Source organism: Eucalyptus grandis, chromosome 3 (genome assembly GCF_016545825.1).
Source record: "Eucalyptus grandis isolate ANBG69807.140 chromosome 3, ASM1654582v1, whole genome shotgun sequence".
NCBI classification, from domain to species: Eukaryota; Viridiplantae; Streptophyta; class Magnoliopsida; order Myrtales; family Myrtaceae; genus Eucalyptus; species Eucalyptus grandis.
The window spans coordinates 40383302-40389731 of NC_052614.1; positions in this window are offsets into that span (position 1 = coordinate 40383302).

Genomic DNA, 6430 nt, shown 5'->3' on the forward strand with positions numbered 1-6430 from the left:
GCACGAAATTCCGAGAAAATAATGTCCCGACGAAATTTTCGAAATTTAATAAATAATTAATTTTATTCCGAAAATAATTAAATAATAATATCCATATTTTTACAATCCACACTAAATTTATAATATCCAACCATCAATTTCAAAATCTGAATACACAAAGAGCGATCAAGCAAAATTCTGAGATAATAAGGTCCCAACGAAATTTTCGAATTTAATAAATAATTAAATTTATTTCGAAAATAATTAAATAATAATATTTTAATAATTTGAATAATAATATATTATCAAATTATTAAATAATTTCGAAATATTTATTTAATCCAAAATTACCTCATTAAAGTCAAATCAAGGCTTATCATAATATAAACATACTTAGCCTTAATTAAACACACTTTAAACTAAACACCACTTTAATTTAATCTACTCTTAAATAAATTAAACTAAACACTTAATAACACTTAACATAAACTAAGCACCCTAAAGCATCATTAACTCTATAATCAAGATTTAGTGAGCTAAACTCACTTGATTAACGAACCGATAGGACCAAAACGACGAGGACGTCGAGGGGATTGACTTTTCTCAAGGCAGGCCGAGCATCCGGGGTCGGGAAGCCGACCAAAACGGGCCAAACGTCCGCTGCCATACCCATTTTTCCAGCTACTATTTGGGGCCGAGAGCGAGCAAATTCGGAGCTGGGTCGAGCTAGACAGGGCCAGTGGTGGTCCGGCTGAGCTCCAACGGTCTAGGCGGCAGCATACGGCAGCGGAGGGAGCTCTGGCGGTGGCCTGAACTGTTTGGGGAAGCTACTGGAACTCAGCTGAAACAGGGACGACTAGGACGGCTAGGCATTGGCCAAGCGCGGGCGAGGCGGGCAGCGACGAAGCGCGAGACGGCGAGCGGCGGTGGCGTACGGTCCTGTGGCGTGCGACAGTGTCAAGCAGCGCTGCTGGCTGCTGCTTCGGCGTTCTCATATCTGCTGGGAACGTCGAGCACGAGTAGGAGAGGGAGGAGAGAGGGAGGCGGTGGCACGGTGTTGGCGTGAGCGGGCGGTGAGCGGCCTAGCAGTGCGAATGGCGGCGGCAACCAGCGACGGACGGAGCTATGGGCTGCTGCATCTGGCTTCTTTGGTTGCTGGGCGTGCAAAGGAGAAGAAGATGGAGAGGGGGGTGCCAACGAGAGAGAGAGAGAGAGAGAGAGCGAGGAGAGAGAATGAAGGGGCCACCTCTTTTCTTTTCTTTTTCTTTTTCTTTAATCCAACAAAAATGGCCCACCATAACCTAAGATGACATCGCATTCCACTCACTCAATCCTCCACAACCTCTTCCAGTGGGTTCAATTTCATTTTCCCCCGAGGCATAAAATCTTGTACAACAACTTCTTCAATTCCACTCGATTCTCTTCCAATTGAATCAAATTGAAGTCTATAACATTAATCCAATATCACCACATTTCAATTTACGTAATCACTTTACTATAGAACCAACTTGAGTCCCAAAAGCACAACCAAAAACTGGCCTATTAATTTCTTTAGCCAAATTAGCCATTCTCTGATTTAATTGCTGAAAAATTTTGATTACATGAAAAATCTTCCAAAGATGAGTCAATGTTCCTAAAATGATTTGTGACACACACAGACTTCGAATTTCTGAATTCGATCTCAATTCACGGTTAATTTCACTCTGGCACGATATTAGCACGTCCTGATCTACCGGGTAGCTTTTAGAAATTTTCGTGCATTTGACCTGTGGTTGATCAATTCAAGCCACAATGTACATCTTTGACACATTGGCAACTCTCGATTATCGGGATAATCTCAAGGTTTCAAACACGGACACAGGGTATCCAAACAATAGAAAAGTCAGTCCGGTGCCGATCGACAAGAATTGTGTGATCTGGTGGAATCACCCACACTCGATCACATGCCTTTATCGAGTCGACCTATTTCCAGTCTCTAATCGATTTTTAACTATGCCGTAATAACCATTGCAGATTAACTCGGTCGAAAGGTCGTTTCCTGGTCAAATTCTTGAGTCCGATGCATTAGAATTTCTTAACGGCTTCACCTGATGACTAGTTATCCCATGAGTGATCAGTTCAGGGAAAAGAACTATATGCATGCCAATGAAATGTTCGTCTCAATTTATTGGAAACAGAATTGGAAAATCGAGATGTCACAAGTAGTGAGGTTAGAAGCAATTAGATTATTACTTGCTTTTGCTTACTATAAAAATTTCAGGTTATCCAAATGGATATCAAAAGTGCATTCCTAAATGGATTTATCCAAGAAGTCTATGTGGAACCACCAATTGATTTTGAAGATCCAAGAAAGGCAGACTCAGTCTACAAATTGAAAAGGGCCCTATATGGACTAAAGCAAGCACCTCAAGCGTGGTATGAAAGGTTAAGTAAATTTCTAATTCAAAATGGTTTTGAAAAAGGGAAGGTAGATACTACTTTGTTAATAAAGAACAAAAGAAAAGACTTTTTATTAGTTCAAATTTATGTCGATGATATTATTTTTGGATCTCCTAATGAAAATCTATGCAAGAAATTTTCTAAGTCTATGCAGAATGAATTCAAAATGAGTATGATGGGTGAATTAATCTTCTTTCTCGGACTACAAGTTAAACAATCGAAGAAATGGATTTTCATTCATCAAGAAAAGTATGCAAATGATCTCATCAACAAATTTGGATTGGAGAACTATAAGAAGACAGAGACTCCAATGTCAAGTTCTTCGAAGCTAGATAAAGATGAAGGAGGAAAGAAAGTTGACCAGAAACTTTACAGGAGTATTATCGGTACACTTCTTTACCTTATTGCATCTAGACTTAACATATTGTTTAGTGTTTGCATTTGTGCTAGATTTCAATCAGATCCCAAAGAATCTCATCTAAGTGCTGCGAAACGCATAATCAAATACGTTGCAACAGCTCCAAGGCTAGGTCTATGGTATCCCAAAGAATGAGACTTAACTCTCCTTGGTTATTCAAATGCAAATTTAACAGGTTGTAGAGTTGATAAGAAGAGTACTTCTGGCACTTAATAATTGCTTAGAAACAAGCTTGTTTTGTGATTTTCAAGGAAACAAAGTACCGTAGCTTTATCAACAGCAGAAGCAGAGTATGTGACTCTTGGGAGCTGTTGTTCTCAAATTTTGTGGATAAGACAATAGCTAAGAGACTTTGCAATCAAAAAATCGTGCACCGAGATCAAACGCGACATAAGATATTGTCTTATTTCATAAGATATCAGTGCTATTAATCTCACAAAGAATCCAATTCTTCATTCAAGGACAAAGCATATAAACATCATTTCATAAGATATCATGTTCAAAATGGAGAAATTTTGATTCAGTTCATCGATTCAAAGAATCAGCTAGCGGATATATTTACAAAGCCACTGGAGAAAAATCTTCTTGAGTTTATTCACACCAAACTAAATATTATATCTTATACCGGTTAAAGTATGAAGCAGTCAAACTCAGAATGTGCATACTCTACTTCAATATATTTCTATTCCACGTATTTTTATTATTGCAAATATAAAAGGTGAGAATATCGAAATCATTTACTGCCTAATTTATTTGCTGGAAGATATTATTTTTGGCATTCATATTTTATTTTTCCTTTTTGAAAATTGATCCGAAGTACAACGGTTCGTTTACTCCTTTTTATCCTCTTTACTGTCAAGATGATTCACCTTCACCTTCGAATTCTCTCAAAACCCCTAAAATACAAAAATTCTACTCTCACTTTTACTCTCAAGCCTTGATCTACAAAAGTTTTCATCTTTTCATCCGAACGAGTCAAAGGAATCCTCCACTGTTGTAAAGAATGTCGTTCCAAAGGAAGTCTTCTCGGATTGCAAGCAGGGGACCACGAAGTATGCCTACGGGTCCTACCTTCTTTTACATTTCTGGAGAGGAAGATTCTCCTCCGCAACAACAACAACAACAACAGCAGCAACAACAATCTCAACCGCATGCATCTCAACCTCCTCTGCATCATCATGAGGAAGAAGAGATCAATGAAGACATCAAACCTATAAGAACGCTGAGACCCGAATTCCTCTTTAAACTCTATAATCAGTTAAAGTAGGGTGGAACTGCGATGACTTTCATAGACGAGTTTTTGAAAGAGAGGGATTACAGAAATGAGACTCAGTTCTTGAGATCGATGGAATGGCTAGGCATTGCAGAGGAAGGAACGACAAACAGAACTTATGCTAATTTTCCAGCGGATCTGAGGTTTAGTTCCTTTAATCAGCTTGAGATTAAAGACGATGATGAGATGTTGTACGCTAACTTTCAACCTAGGATGGGTGTTGCTGCAGGTGTACATGTTGAGGGAAAGGATTTGTTTCATTTAAAGGAACACAAACAAACTTTTTTTCTAAACAGCTGAAAAGAGGGGTGATAAACCCTCGAACTATGGACTTCGAGTTCTTGGACTCTTTGGAAGTGAATCTGAGGCAAAAATTTGCTCTCCTTCAACTTGACTGATTATGTTCAAAAACTAATGTCGCTTACGTGGAATTAACTGCTTACTTTTATTCGAATCTATATTTTCTTGATGCGAATAGATTCTTCTTTTCCATAAGAGACAAAGATTTTACAGTGGATGTTGACACTCTGGTTGATGTTATTAGGGTGGAAAGAGGGAGTTTCCGACCAATCAACGTGTCAGTTGGTCATGCTACGAGCTTCCTTGTGAAGGACAAACTATCTGAAGGTGGCATCATCTATCAAAGGATGACTGCCTCGAACATTTTACTACACAAGGTTGTAATAAACTGCATCCGACCAAAGTCTACATCCAAGACTGATGTTTCCCACTCAGAGGCCAAACTGATGTTTGCAATCAGCAACCGGATGAAGTTCTCGCTGCCCCACACTATCCTCATGCACATGTACAGAACTGTGGTAAAGGATAGAGGACAACTTCCTTATTCAGTGCTGGTCACCAAGCTGTTCAAACACTTTCAAATTCGGTTTCCTCCATCTCTGTGTGTTCAGACCATTGCTCCTATGGTGATAGGATTAAAGATGGTTTCGAAAATGAGACTGAAGGAGCTGAACAAGAAGCTGGAGCGCTTTAAGGAGAAGTCCACAACCAAGATCAAACAAGACTCTACTGCGCAGAAACAAAAAGGCAAGGAGCCTGCAATTGAATCAACAAAGAAGAAGAGAGCCCTTATCTTGCAGGACGAAGAAGATGAGGACGAAATTACTCTTTCTGCATTTGCCTTGCGAAATCTTAAGAGTTTTGTAAGTTTTGAGTAGTCGGGAAACCAAGAAGGAAGAAGCCAAGAAGAAAGAAGAAAAGGAAGAGAAGAAAGAAGAGAAGGAAGAGAAGAGAGGAGAGAAGACAGAGAAGAAGGAGAAAGAGAAAGAGAAAGAAGAAGAGAAGGAGAAGAACAAGGCAATGATGACTCTTTTGAGTCAACTCTAGCGATATCCTTGTCAGGGGATTCTGAGCAAACTAGGACTAGAACTGGCGGAGATGGAATGCACGAAGAACATCACTCTGAAGCAAGAACTGAAAAGGAGCAAGAAGAGGTTTTCGCCTCTCCACCTATAGCCACAGAAATAGGGGGAGCTCGTGAAACAAGTGGTACCTCCTCTCCTATTTTTACAAGTGATGTTAGCAGATCTCCAGCAATAGAGGATGTGTATGCCTCTCAATTCCATGAAGCTAATGTTGAGGCATCCTCTCAAGCCCTAGTGATCGACATGCTGATGTCCCCTTTGACCTCAATGCTCATGGAATTGATTTGCCTAAACCCAATGCTGAAACAGAGACTACAGAAGACTTCAAAAGCCTGTTAGATATCCTTTTGGATTTAAAGAGTCAGATATACGGAATAGAGTTTGAGATCAAGCACCTCAAAACAGCTTTGCAGTCTACATCAGATTCTCTACATGAACAGATTCAAGCTCTCAAGCTTCAGATTCAACAAAATGCAAAGGGTGAAAACCTTGAGAAGCTGACAGAGATCGTGAGGAAGCTAGAGGAGATAGTGCACCATGGGGATTACCAGCTCATTCGTATCCCCAAACAGCCCCGACTCTATCTCGTCTTCATTTTTCATTTAAGTTCTCCACTTTTTACTACTGACAAAAAGGGGGAGAATGGTGCATATTTAAATTCAACTCATTCAACTTTTTTTGATTAACTTTTTGTCACTGCACTATTTTGGTTGGACTATTGAACTTATGTGGCACTGACTTAATGCATGCTTGTTGCAACTTTGTTGGAACTGAATGCATGCTTGCTGCAACTTTGTTGGTAATACTATGGTTATGTGGTTGGATAGTTGTTTGTTTTGAACTAACACTTTTTTTGTGATTGCAGAATAATCACTATCCATCCAAATTCTATTTATTCTTTATAAGTAGTTCTTAAAAGTTGTTTTGCAGGTAGAA